Source organism: Enhydra lutris, unplaced genomic scaffold, assembly GCF_002288905.1.
Source record: "Enhydra lutris kenyoni isolate GAN:26980312 unplaced genomic scaffold, ASM228890v2 scaffoldscaffold5, whole genome shotgun sequence".
Classification (NCBI taxonomy): domain Eukaryota; kingdom Metazoa; phylum Chordata; class Mammalia; order Carnivora; family Mustelidae; genus Enhydra; species Enhydra lutris.
Genome location: NW_019154089.1, coordinates 38251781 through 38266729, shown reverse-complemented (window position 1 = coordinate 38266729; position 14949 = coordinate 38251781).

Genomic DNA, 14949 nt, shown 5'->3' with positions numbered 1-14949 from the left:
CCCCTATGATAGGTCTCTGTCAAAGAATCTTTGAAAATATCGTTGGGTCGATATGGCCACTTCCTCCATTCAGCTATCTCTGACCATGTCAATATGATGACGCCTTTCCTTCTTGTAAACAGACATCGCACTTCCTGCTTCTATAATTTATTTGACAGTATAAGCTGCCTTGTGACAGGCCTTGATGTAGCTTAATGAAGTGCAACCTATATGCACGTTTACCTGGTATGTTTCCCGATAAATTACAAGCTGCGGCTTATTCATCTTACTGATCATTATTCGCTAGGCAATGCTGATTGAGAATCAAACGTCCAGAATTCTAATCTCAGCCCCACTGCTCAGTAGCCCTTCAACCTTGGACCTCCCCATGTCTCAAGTTCCTCACCTCTACCCCAGAAATCACTGAACATAGCACAGGGAGTGTTAACAGAAACAAAGCACGCTCACCACGTGCACGGGCTCAGTCAATAAGAGCTGGAACTACTCTCAGCAAACTTTCAGTTAACGACGTGCTTAAATGGCAACTCGGACCCTCAACTTTTGCTTCCTTCAACTGATTCTCTCCAGTCCTTCGTTAGCACCGTGACGTGTTTCCCAATCCTTCACTAACAAAGCTCTCTAGGGCTTACTGTGGGAGCGTTCTGAATATTCTGTGGAATTCTTCGATTTCAACAATACACAGGCTGGTGTGAAAATGTGGGAAACTAGGAAACTTTCATCAGGCCATAAATAATCAGTTGAAGACTTAAATGTCTGGTTATTGGTTTGCCTGACGTGCTTCCCTGGCAGTCAGACTACCAGACCCAGGGGCTCAAATACCAGAAGCCATGGTGTGTTTTATGCAAGAGGAGTGGAAATCACCCCTTCTCTCTGGGTCCTCCACCCCCAGTCCTACTGGTGTAGGGCTGGGATTACTCACAGGATAATAGAACTGTAAACTGTACAAGTAACTAATAGTTGGGGGAGTGTGTGTGTGTGTGTGTGTGTGTGTGTGTGTGTATGTGTGTCCTCAATATTCTCATTAAAATTTTAACTACTCTTACATATTTATTTATAACTTTTTCCTTTTAAATGCAAGCCACAATACTGTTTTTCTTGGCTATAAACCTTAAGGAGTCCAATGCATGAACTTTTGGAAGGGCGACGTGTGGGGAAGTTTATAAACATGTCTGAACATAGCAGATGCTGGCCAAAAAAACAAACCAAAAAACCAAAAATTTTTTCTTGTGAAAATCTTAGACTAGAATGTAATTCTTAACACTTTTTCGCACTGCCTGATCCTTAAAAATGGGAGATGTGATTAATTTTATACCCTGAAGTAAGGTTAAGATGAAATTTAAAATATGAATAGGAAATAAAAATTTAGATTATCAGAAAATTTTTTTTTTTTAGATTATCAGAAATTTTATCATTTGTATTGAAAGACCTTATCGACGTCCCCTGTCCACGTCAGCCTTGCTGGGTTAACAGGACAGTCTTCCTGGGACCTCCCACTGCTTGGGAGCTGGAGCGATCACCGGCTGGAGCGATCACCTAAAACCACGTCCAATCAGATCTGTTTTTATTTACAGAGATTGTTTCTTACGTTTGTACTGCAGACCGTGATCTTACAAAACCCCTTTGACATCCATTATTTTTATACTCACCACACACTCATGAGGTGGTGTGAAGATCTGAATGAAAAAATAGGTCCCTTGTCCCCTTCCTCTGCCCAGACAGTGGGGGAGACTTTAAATGATCACACGAGACCATGCTCCCTGGGCAGGCTTACCTTTCTGAAGCATGTTCAGTCCAGACACGACCTCTGCTGGGAGCTTAGGACAGACCCAGCAAGCCGCACGAGGCGAGCTGCCTTGGCTGCTCTTCAGAGGGGATGTGACTGGCCAGGGATTGGGCGGCGGTTAGCCAGCTGTCTCGCAGCAGGTGTTAACGAAGCTCAAAGCCAAGCAGACGAGGCTCAGTGGCAGACAGAGAGACGGGCCTGGCCGGGAGCTGGGATCCTGGAATAATGGCTTGGAGTGCTTGGAAACACCCCGGAGAGCTCCTGCAACCTGCTTGGACATTCTGAGGTCCCTGGCTTCTCTGATACAGCTCCACTCCTGCCACTCTTAGAGGAACGTTTACTTAAAGGTGCCTTATTCACAAATATTGTGTTACTATCCCGACATCATTGCCATAGGCTCATATGAGAAGACTCCATCAGGCTTAACACAGAGACCTACAGGGCTGCCTTCCCTGGGCAGGGAGGTTGTCTTGTCCTCCTGCTGCTCAGACCGATGGTTCTGTGTCTCCCAGACAATAGGTGGGGAACAAGTCACACACTGTTTCTAAAGCAAAGCTGACCACCAGGCAGACGCAGGTCATCAGCTGTCCCTAGCAGGGGAACGCCCCTTCTACGCCCCTTCCAATTCTTCTGCCCTATGCATCAGGGGCAATGCTGAAGCTCCTTACGGGTCATTTTCTTTTCTTTTCCTTCTTTTTTTTTTTTTTAAGATTTCTTATTTATTTATTTGACAGACAGAGATCACAAGTAGGCAGAGAGGCAGGCAGAGAGAGAGAGGAGGAAGAAGGCTCCCTGCTGAGCAGAGAGCCCGATGTGGGGCTCGATCCCAGGACCCTGAGATCCTGACCTGAGCCAAAGGCAGAGGCTTTAACCCACTGAGCCACCCAGGCGCCCCCTTACGGGTCATTTTCACGACTTCTGCAAAGATAGCCTCAGGGAGCACGACCTTCCACACCGCCCAGCAATGGAGTCTGTTTGCATCTACGGCCTTAACGAGAACCTGAGCTAATGCGGAATTACAGCTCACGTTGGTCAGAAATGACAGGGACCCTTCCATGAGCGAACTTGGAGACGTTCCCTATTTCTAGTCATGAGCTCACTCTCACGATATCTACCACTCTGATCTTAACAACCTGCTATACACATCACTCCCAGGAAGCGCTTTGCTCAAATGTGTTTTGGCTTTTGGCCAGAACCAAATACAATACAATACGCATCTGACCACACCAGCTCTGTTGACAAAAACATGCTGATTTCCCCTCTCACGCTTCCCCATGGCAGGTAGCTCGGCTGGTCACTAGTGGCAGACTGAAGTCTGGCACATCCTGAAGCCAACTCTGTCCTGAATGGAAGTATTGGGAGGGTGGGTGCTGGCGCTGTTGATGAATTTCACTCTCAGCAGCATAAACAATGAGGTCCTTAAGGGGGGTTGTGTTTGTTTGCTCAGGGCTTTTTCCATTAGGCTTGGTCATCCGCGGTTGGCTGGTTACATATGCGGTCCTAAGATCAAATGGCTGGAATCCAATTATCCCAGCTTCCTGTCTGCAGAGCCTTGCCAGGGAAGAACACAGTCGTGTTTGCCTGTCTTGTCAGGCTCCCAGGACTCAAAGTATATCATTTGGAGAAAACTAACAAACAACAGATCCTCAGATGTTTTATGGGAGAGGCAGCATGGTGTGGAGAGAGGACAGGCTGGTCCAGAATGCAAAATCTACGCTCGCCTTTATTCTCCCTCTTCCTGGCTCAGTGTCTAGCCCTTCGCTTCCCTGAGTTCAGTTCCTTAGGTATTAGTGGGGGATAGTAACACCAACTGCTGGGTTGTTGGGAGCTTCTGGTAGGATGATGTAGATGGTCATGGAGATTGTAGTAATGAGGGTAGCTGACATTTACTAGTACCTTTTGTGAGAAGGGCACCGTACTAGGTGCTCAAGAGATGCTGTCTCATTTAATACTTGCAAACACCTTTGGAAGAGTTGGTCATGATGGCCATAATGATTTTAATAGCAATGGCTAACATTTCTTCAGTGTTTACCTTAGACCAGCATCCAGTCTCAGCTTCGTGTGTAAGCCCTACATCATGAGCAGTAAGTGTTATTATCACTGCTTCCTGACATCGGAGGAAAGTTAGAGACAGAAGTTGGCTAATCTGCTCAAGATTGTGCTGCTGGGAAGAGGCCACAAGGAATCAAACAGGCATCCTGATCCTAGAGCAGGAGTTGTAAACTTTTCCTCTACAGGGCTAGATGGAAGTACTTTAGGTCATCGTACTATTATAGAGCTGACTTCCTCAGGCATGGAGGTCCTATCATCCTCATACAGTCTCTGTTGCATACCCTTCTTCTCCTATTTCGCTTGTTCTTTTTCTGTTTGGTTTTATGTTGTTGATTTTTTGCTTGTTTTTATACCCTTTGCAAAAGTGAAAACCACTCTTAGCTCAAGGGTGGTAAGAAACAGGCCGATGGTTAGACGCGGCCCATGGTAGCTTGTTGACGCTTGCTCTAGAAAGAATTTTACTTTCACAAATAAAAAACCCAAACCTTAAGTGGTTAAGTTCCTGATGTTAAGATTCGAATCCAGTCTGTGTCCTTCCAGAAACTGTCAACAGCCTTCATGGGTGCTTTGAAAATGGAAGGTATTCTCACTGAGTTAGGGATGCTGGACTCAACCCAGTCAATTTCCAAAGAGAACAGGCTTTTTCCTCTTGGAACAGACTTAGGAACAAGCCAGAAGTCTGAGATTTGGCAGACCCAGAGCAGAGGACCGTGCCCGACACACACATCGCCACTGAGTGAAATAATTCGGAGTTCATTCAGTGATTCACTCAGCCGTTTGCTCAAACTCTTCTAGACCTTGCGTTGGAGTCAGAACATGAAGGCAATGACACATTCCACCATCTAGCTCAGGGGAAGTCTGTAGCAGTTTATGAGATAATTGCCACAGAGATATCTCGGGGGAAAGAAAGATGTTACGAGAAGAAATACGTTCTTTACAACCAATCACTCGACAGACAACAGTGGCACTGGAGGCCGTATTTACGACTTTGAAATAAATATCCCACCAGCCAGAGGCCTGGCAGGAGAAAAGACTCTGTGACGTCATCAAATCAATATTGTCATATCCACAGACACGGCCTCCCATTAAGCAGGGGTTTTCATCTTGACCTTGAGTTTCTACTTCAGAGAATAAATGAGCTTCTTGGACATGTATCTGACAATCTGTGCCCATGTTCAGATCTTTAGGGGAAAGGCCAGAGATTTTATCTGGCTCTCAAAGAGTTTTATTGGGCCCAAAATGTTAGAACTGTAATACATTTTTTGCCGTGTAATTTTCACGTGATGAGGAGAAGGGAAAGATGAAATTTTCTGGTGTGTAGTAAGTATTGGGTTTTGCAGATGGCCCTGTCAGTACGATGCTTCCTTAAGCCCTCGAGATACCCATGTGGGGTCCTCCCCCAAGCAACTCACCAGTTCCCCACTGGCCCTGGTGTGTGGGTCTGCACATCCAGTGGGAGGGTTAATCCCCAGTCCGGGCTGGCTACAGTGAGAGGCACTCAGGGTAAAGCAGACCCACCACTCAGCAAGACAGTCTCCTCTGCTTTCTATTTCTCCCCAAGATGGGCCCCCCGCCCCGAGACCACCATGACAAGCCCTGAGGCTTTTCTCCCCATTATTAGGGCCTAGCAGAATTGTATTAAACAGCAGGTGTTTTATAAAAGTCTATCTGAATGAAGTTCAGGATACTAATGAAATTGATAGCAATTACTCCTTACATTCCTAGGGTGATTAATAAGGTTGTTTCTTATTATATCTCTTGAGATACTATCTCAAGGACACCGTCTCTATGCGCCGACCGTCTCTATGCCCTGGTTGGTCTTGGTCAATTAGAGGACATTTTTAGTCGGTGTTGTTTGTTGCTGATGGTAGTTTTGTGCTGAGATGCCTGGTTTGGAGGTTTGTTTTGTGTGCGGGCCTCAGAGCATCCTTCCTCGGGGACTGTGGTTGTAGCCCCAGGGAATTAGGTCCTGTGGACTGAGACCGGGGTGGGCTGGATTAGGCTCCACAGACAGGGTCGCCCATGAACTGGGACTTGGCTTTAACTAGCATGTGATGGGAGAAAAACCCAAGTGGGCTGCAGCAGAGCTGGGAATGGCCACATAAATGACCTGACGGTTAGAGTGGGATTGTGTTCTGGGCACGGATGACATATTGATGAGCTACTGGGAACCACCTGAAGTTTCTCAGGAGCATTGTTGAATATGGAAAATTTTAAGCAAATGGAAAATTGGGGGGAGGGGTTACTTTATTTTTTATTTTTGTTAGTTATTGTGTGCCTGCATATAATTTAAAAATACATTAACCTAGACAGACGTAAAGGAAAAAGAATTGGAAAACAGTGTTGTTGTCTGGTATGATGGAATTGGGAATGAGCCCTGACAACTGGCAACGAAACAAAAAAGCAACAATGAGATAAAAGACCTTTCAAAGGAAGAGAATTTGGAAACTGAATGTAGGAGGCAGAGATGGTCGAGAAATCAGGAATGACTTCCCACCGAGAGTACTGGAATAGTGATGATGATGACGGTAGTAAAGATGATGATGATAGTTGGCATTTGTTGCCCAATCCTATACATTTTAGCATATTGTTTCTTAACCTCACTCAACTTAGCACTTCTTGCCCGGTTTCTAGTTTGGGGGACCATATCTTTTCCCGCCTATTAACATGGAAGCCCTCAAATGCCAGCTAACAACATTCATTTATTTCTCTCTCCTCTGGAAGCACATAAATCTTTTTGTCAAGTGAATAAAAAATATTTGGTATCTGTGAAATAGGCTAGGACACTTGTTTCGTGAGGGATTTGAGGCTCAGAGGGGAAGTGGTTTGCCAAAAGCCACTCAGCAGGCAGCAGAATTCAAGGGGACATCAGAGTCCATGTTTTTTTTTTCCATCATACAGCCTATGGCAAGTGAAACCATCAACTGCAATTGGAAGGTTTGAATAGCAAATAAATGCCAGGAAATTAGAAAATAAATAGAGACTGCTCTCCCCTGAGAGGGCTACTATTAGATGAGACAGAATTCTGGAATGACTTTGGCCTTTTACTTTTATAAGCTCAATGTTTCCAGAAGGCTCTGTGTTGAGGAGAGGAGATGCAGTAATAAGGGTGGCCCCGATAAGAATACTCTTTCCTGGTTCCTTCCATTGACTCACATCCCCTTGACCAACTGCCCACTCTCTGGCTGGCTGGGACAAGAAGTCCCATGAGAAATGGTGCCGTGGCTCAACTAGCCAGAGACTTTTCACTTGAAATTAGAAAGCCCTCGCTCCACTTCCTTTCCACAAAGCCTTAGTAATGGATGACTCACAGGCTCGGGACAAGTTCCTGAGGATGATAAAGACACATTGCTTTATCAATGGCTTTGGAGGAAGAATGTGGGGTGAAGAGGGGGACAGTGTGTACTCTGGCCAAGAACTTCATCATTAAATAATGGAATATGTGTCCCCATTTGGACCCTGTTGACCAGAAGACCATATACAAATGATTACCATGCTAACTCAGGGGACCGGGGCTGGAATGAAATGACGTAATCCCCTCATGTCATTCAATCCTGAGAAGGACTCAATTGAAATTAAATTATCTGGTCTCAACCACGTTTTTTTTAAAAACACAGATAATGTCTGACCTTTCATCCAAGGCTCCAGACCAATTTAAAGGACTATCCATCCAGGCTACATGTTACTCACACATGTTATAAAATGTCTTCTAATTTCGGAGGGAGTGTCTCTTCAAATTCGATGGCCTTGCTTCTGTTTCTTCCCTTCTACACAGGCAGGAAAGTAAAGCAATGATCCTCAAGACAGGCAAATCTAGGTTTGTGTCCTGGCTCGGCTCATTATTATTTGTATGACCTTGGTTAAGGAGCTCAGTGTCTTTGGGCCTCATTTTATTTGTCCACAAAATAGGGTTTATCAGATAAAATAACCATGAACACAATAATAATAATAATTTTACCAATTATCTGCCTGGGGGTGTTCTAATCGCTAGCATACACGTAGTTTGATTTAAATTATACAATCTCATAAATTAGGTAACCTTGACGCCTCTTTTATTCCTGAAGAAACTGGAGCTCAGAGAGGTGAATTCCCTTGCCCAAACAAGCTGGAAAGCTGGAAAACCAAGATTCAATCCAACCAATCCTTTTTTTTGGAATGTTAATAAGTTACGGAAAGGGCCGCAGAAGCACTGCCATGTCTTAGGGGCTCAAAAAGTGGAGTCCCTTTACCTCTCGGCAGGTAGAGCGTGACTATGGCTTAGGAACTTCATGAACTGGAGCAAACAAAGAGACATTTCGGTGTTCTGTAATAAGGCGACTGGGTGACAACTTGGGCTCCTGTCCCTGCTCGTCACGTTGGAGTTCTCCGATTCTGCAACCCGCTTCTATCTCCTCTTGCACGGGAGTCACAGCCTGCCTGTTTCCAGGTCACGTGACTGACACAGACACAGCCAACACCCGCCCCTCTCACCACTGCCCTGCCCCCGGTGTCTCAACACGCTTCCTATAGCACTCTCCATGTGGCTTTGGAATTTCAAATTTCATGAGATCCAGAGTAAAAATGGTAGCAGCTCCCCCTCTGTGAGCACTTCCTGCACGCCTACGCTGCACTGTTTATGAGCCTGCACCTTCTCCGGGCTCAGGGGCTCATTACAACACTGGGGGAGGCACCATCATTTTCTCTGTGTGAGGGAAAAAAGAGAGGCTCAGATAGTCAGGAACTTGTCCAAAGTCACACACCGCTCAGTAGTAAAGCCTGAATTTAAACCCATGTCTACCTAATGTCAAAGCCCAATGTTTCTCAAAACTTAAGCCGGAAAGGAGCAGGGACCCGCACCGAGCCAGTCATGTAGCAAGTTAGTTAGAAAACTGAGGGCGGGGGCGCCTGGGTGGCTCAGTGGGTTGGAGCCTCTGTCTTCAGCTTAGGTCGTGGTCCTGGGGTCCTGGGATTGAGCCCCGCATTGGGCTCTCTGCTCGGCGGGGATCCTGCTTCCCCTCCTCTCTCTCTGCCTGCCTCTCTACCTACTTGTGATCTCTGTCAAATAAATAAACAAAATCTTAAAAAAAAAAAAAAAGAAAGAAAAGAAAAGAAAACTGAGGGCGGAGGACACAGACTTGCTATCTCTTGAGCTCGCCGCACTACACCTTAGCCTGAGCAATCTCGCCTTGGCCAACCCACACCCACAATCTGGCTCAGCCATCAGTCCCTCTGTGCTCTGTGCTGTCTCAAGAAGCCTCACTCTTGGTGAAATGGTGGCCAGTGTTCTCTAGTAGGTCACACGCCTGGAGCAACCTCGGTCTGATCCCCCACTGCGTTCAGCAAATACAAAACCTTAAGCTTAACTTCTTTTTACAAGAGACAGACAGGAACCAAAAGAGAAAAAGGAAACCCTGCATAAACCAGGGAAATAATGATATTTTAAGGCCCTAATCCTTTTGCTCCTTTCAAGAAATATGATAAGCATCTTGATTTTATTCAAGACAGTCACAGGAAAATTCTCTTATCAGAAGGCTGCAGGCTTTGCAATGGGTGGAGACACACCAGAGCCCCGGCCAGATTTGGAGGGTGCAGTGCGGACTCTGCGGACAGTGAAAAGCTCCAAATTCTTTCAAATGAGCAAATTCAATGAATTTATCGGACAGCTCCAGGGCATAAAAACCTGTGATGGGTGAGAGAACCAAAAAAATGACCCGTAAGAATTGGCCACTGTCCTCCAGGAGCTCAAACTCTTGTAGGGAAGCTCAGAATGTACATAATTAATGAACCACAGGGAAAAAGCGCCGGAGAAGAACAAATCAAGTGCTTTGGGGGTTGGAATAGGTCAAAAGCCTCATGCTGTTCTGGAGGCTGGAAAAGACTTCAAGTAGAAGGTGTCCTCTGAGAGGGACCACACTGGGGGGCCGTGGGCCCAGAGGAAAGAAGAGCGGAGCCGACAGCCGGACCGTGAGATACAAAGGTTAACACACAATGTACTGTCTGCTTTGCAGGCATGCAGAGGAAGGACTGGAGGAGATAAAACTAGACAGGAGGCTTAGGAAAACAATGTGGAGCCCAGCATCTGGTAGGCAGTGGAGAATCCTTATGGGGTTCTGATTAGGGAAACAGCATGCTCCAAGTCGGGTTTCAGAGCTGAACACCCGGTCCAGAGGAAGATAACATTAGTTGTAGAAGGATGATGTCAGGAACAATGGAGATAAGGAAATGCAGGAGAAAAAAAAAAAAATCTGATTATACAACCAGACGGAAGGTGCCTCCTTAGCGTGGTAGGCAGTGCATCAGTCTCATATAACCAGATCGAATTTCCTCTTACTTCTGATACAATGAATAGTTTTCATAGGAAACCACTTTCTGGCTGGCCAAGAATTAGTTTTTACTGCTAATTAGATGGTATTTGGAATTAGCTTATTTAAAAGCAATGAAGAGCCACTGTATAAATGCATCTTTCTTTGGACAGCGAGCACTCCATGGAGAAAGATGGAGGCAAAAGGGAAAAGGTGTATGGGAGAAGGATTCTTCAGTTTCAGGGACGGTGCTTGCTGCTGAAGAGAATAGGCCTCTTGTGGGTCAGGCTCCCTCAGCAAGGGATATGGGGGAGAAGGGATACGGGGGAGAAAGGCTAGCCTGGGCAGAGACTGGGCCCCATTTCTAGCTCCCGGTAATCTCTGCATCCTTTAGGAAATTTTGGGTTAACCTCTCAGCTCTGCTTCTTCATCCATGCAGCGGGGAAATGACACTTATCCCCCAGGGTCTCCTATAAAATGCTTCCCACCATGCCAGCACCTAGTAAGTAACTGACAAATAACATCTAAATCTACTCAATCGCTATCAGCTTTCACGTCCTCATCTGACCCCATCTCATCACGTTCCCCACATTCACTGAGCACCAGCCACACACGCCAAGCTCATTTCTGTCCCAGAGTCTTCACACGCACTGTTCCCTTCACCTGACATAATACTCCTCCAAACCAACACATGACTGACTCCTCATTAGCATACTTGTCCCACGTCACAGGGCTGACCTCTTTAAAGCTTTCCCTGGCTGCTCCAGATAAGGAACACACTGTATCCCATCTGTACTTTTTATGTTCTTTATGGCACTGGTGAGTATCTGAACTTGTCTAATTTGTGTACTTTCATCCCCTTGTTTATTTTCTGGTTCCCAAAGGGACAGCAGACACATCGTCTGTGGTATTTATTAATGGGCCTCTGGCAACAGACCTCTGGCACATAGTAGGTTTTTGAGAATTTTCTGTTTCTCTAAAGACTGTAGCGCCATTGGCAGAATTAATCCATAGAACACATAGTAACCACGTAAAACACAGTGAGTACTTCATCAACAGCAGTTCCTCTTCCTTGCATGGGTCCAGAGACTTTCTTCACTTTGGCTGGCTCCAAAGTGAAGAAAGACAATCTGGAAGGAAAGCGAGGAAGGGGACAGGGGCCCAAGGCTAAGTCAATCAGGTTTCTGAGGTTCATTCTTCCCCTGGGCACAGTGGATGCTTCACAGGGGTGGGGTCTCAGATGTTCATTTTAGGAAAGAAGTTTCGGGCAATGGGGCATTTTCTGTATGGAGGAAGAAGTTTTGAAAGTAAGTGGACAGGCGTGATTTGGAGACAAATCACCTGGAGAAATAGTTCATAGGAGTCTTATGAACGCTTTATAAAAACTAAGGAAGGGGGGAAACCAAGCACCATCAGAGATTTTAGAAGAAAAAGTCCAGCCCAGGGGCACCTGGGTGACTCAGTTGGTTAAGCGTCCCCCTTTGGCTCACATCATGATCCCAGGATCCTGGGATCAAGCCCCGCATTGGGCTTCCTGCTCAGCGGGGAGTCTGCTTCTCCCTCTGCCCCCCTCATCCCTGCCTCATGCTTGTGCACTCATTCTCTCTCTCTGATATAAATAAATAAAATCTTAAAAAAAAAAGGAAGAAAAACCTCGGCCCAGCTGCTTAGGGTTTTAGGCTATAAAGAAGGCTCTATCCGGGAATATAATTATTATATTAGAATGGATAATATATTACATTGTAACATTATAATATATTATAATTATTACATAGTCATTATTATAATATTAATGAGCAGAGATGGGGAATCCAAATCTACCTGTTCCCCATCCTACTTTGACTTATGTGCAATGGGGTTCCCAGAAAATTTGTGTATGAAGAAAGGATTTTGATTTGAAAACCTAATTCTTATCCCCCGCCCCTGCATTTTATATGTGAGATGATGGGGGCTCCACGGATGAAACAGAAGGGTTGACATGAGTACCGTGCCCTGAATGCTGATGGCATCTTTCCACTGCCCCACACTCAGAAGAGATTGAGCCTGGATTTCACAAACACCTACTCTAGGCCTAACCTCCCGGGGGTTCCAGGGTAAGGGAGCTAGACTCCAGACTCTTGGATGATTCATGATACCAAAAAAGGTTTTGGTCAGGAAGCACACGCTTAATGACCTCAATCCAAGACTTCTGGATATACAACTGTCCAGATGCCTCGAATGTGTGTGCCCTGAGAGTGGCTGGGCCGGAACCTTCTCTATCCTCTGCTCTTGGGATGGCCATCTCAGAGGCATCTGTCCTAGGGCATGAGGCCCTAACCAAGGTGACAGGCAGGCAGACAGGTAGAAGCACATTATTTAAGGGTCCTGGGCTTCTGGCTTCACCTTTCGGAGAACCTGATGCTGGAAACGGGAAATTCTCTAGCTTCAAACACCAAAGCATCTAAGAGATGGGCTGGGCTACCAAAGTGACAGAGAAGCTCCACAAAACTGAGGCATGGGATTGACTTTGGCATTTTATTGTGTTTCAAAATTCAGTTATTAATTTTGAGACTTAAGATTTCCCTCAATATGTAATTTATATAAACAAGTACAGAATGCATAAACAGATGGAATTTATCAAATATTTATCAATAAATAGAGAGAATTTATCTATTACAAAAGCAAGACTATGTCAATTCCTGTTTCTCCCAGAATGCATTCCTGGGAACCGTATCAAGAGCAGATCAACATAAACTCAAGGGTGTTTTCCAAAGAGACAAATTAGATTGAGGGACCCCAGTACCTTCAAAGCTTCAGCCTCCAATAAATCACAGATGTAACTAATAATCTCATAAAACCAAAGATACAACCATCACTAAAATTTGCAATCCTTTAAAATTATATAATTAAATTCCATGTTCTCTATAACAGGCACATATGTACATTACATGTTGATTATACAGGACACTTAGGGCATTATAAACTGTAGGAGTGGCCCCACTCTAATTCTACTTTATTGAAAATGTAAACAAAATTTAGGTGGTGCCTAAATAATATTAAACCATAATTAACAATAATTTACATGGCTATCAGATTAGAAAACAATTTTTAGAATTATCTGGTTCAGTAGCTCAGTAGCTCAGTAGATTCTTCCTGTAACAGTCTTGTCAGCTACTCGTTCATAAATAATCCATGTTTGAGTTTTTATTTGCACAGAATTTATATGTATATATATATATATATATTTATAACATTTACAGAGTGGGGATCATTTTGATGACCCAGGTCTTTATTCTCGAAATAAATGTTTTCATGGCAAACAGGCATGTGAATTTTTGTCATGTGACTTTAATGTTTCATGAAATCAAGGCTCATTATTACCCAAATTAGCCTGTGGTCACCATCTCCCTCCACCGACTCCTTTAAGAACAACAATATCCCTTCAAATGAGAATGTTTCTGCTGTATAAATTTGCAGTGTGGGTGTGTGCGGTAACCAAACGAGGAGGGGTGGATTTGGAAGAAAGAAGCCCTGAAACGTGCTCCCTTGGTATGGTTTTTCAACATGGGAAGCTCATTCTCTAAACTGGTTCACATTTTGGTGAGGAAATTCTTTGTCCTTGGGTGCTCAGGAGCATCCAAAGTAATCTAAAGTAATGATAAACATACAAAATAGCATTTTATGATTTACAGGATGTTTTCACAAAAATTATCTTATTTATCTCCACAACAACTTTGCGAAGTAGCCAAGAGAGATTCTTTAGAGGCCAGAGAGGTTGAGGGTCTCACAGCAAGAGTCAGCAAAGCTTCACTGCCCCTGGTGCTTCTCTACCACATCCATCTCTCCCTCGCGCTCATAGAGGCAACAGGTAGCATGTCAAGTCGAGCAGAGAGTTTGGGGCCCATTGCTGACTTCAGGACCTTGGGACTCAGAACTTTGTTGCTGCCTCCCTTGTATTAAGAAAGAACCGTCCTCAAGATGATGGTTGTCCCCTAAGCCTGAATGCAGTCGGCAAACACGGACTTGAAAAAGCAAAAGAGATTGGTCCAGCCAGAGTCATTAGCCCATTAGGACTCGCATAAACTGTTTTCGTCCTGGATGAGACTAGATCTCCAGTTCAATCTGATCTCCACTGGTCAGCGAGAGTTCCAGCCTAGACAGGGAATGTTTCAGCACGATGCCGTAAGTCTCAACCGCATTTCAGGAGTACTAAATAATATTTCTCTTTAGAGGCTTTTCCCCTTCCCTAAGCCGTGACTTTCTCCCCAATAAAATTAAGCTTTTGCAGGACAGATGTTTTTTTTTGTTTTGTTTTGGGTTTTGTTATTTTTTTGTTTGCTTTTTTGTGGTTTTCTAGGCATTTAAACGGTTTGAGGACAATCTTTTTTTCCTTATTTCAGTCTCTTTCCTTTCCAGTTCAATTCCAGAACTAAAGTCGACATCAGCAGAAATGGTAACTGACATGTCTTAAGCAGCAGGAACAATGAGTATGATAAAGTCCTGAGATGCGATCAAGTCACAGCCAGGATCACTGTTAGAACCTTACATGGCTCTGGGACATGGCGGTGTCTAGTTCCCTGGGACTTTTACTCTGGGGCAGTTGGTAAGAGCCAAGGACCTCAGCTTCGACTAAAAGACTTCCTGGTTAATTCGAAGGACAAAGTTGGCAAGATCAAGAGTCTAGAAGGCCCAAATGAGGAGGGTGACTCCTTTGAAACAAAGTCAAAAGGCAGGCAAGCCATGGGCTTTTCGAGGTAGCTGAGGGATGTAGCAGTATCCTTGGTCCTAGAACCAGAAAGGGATCTTGGAGATCCCGGAGTCCGAACTTCAGTTCACAGATGTAGAAAGTGAGGT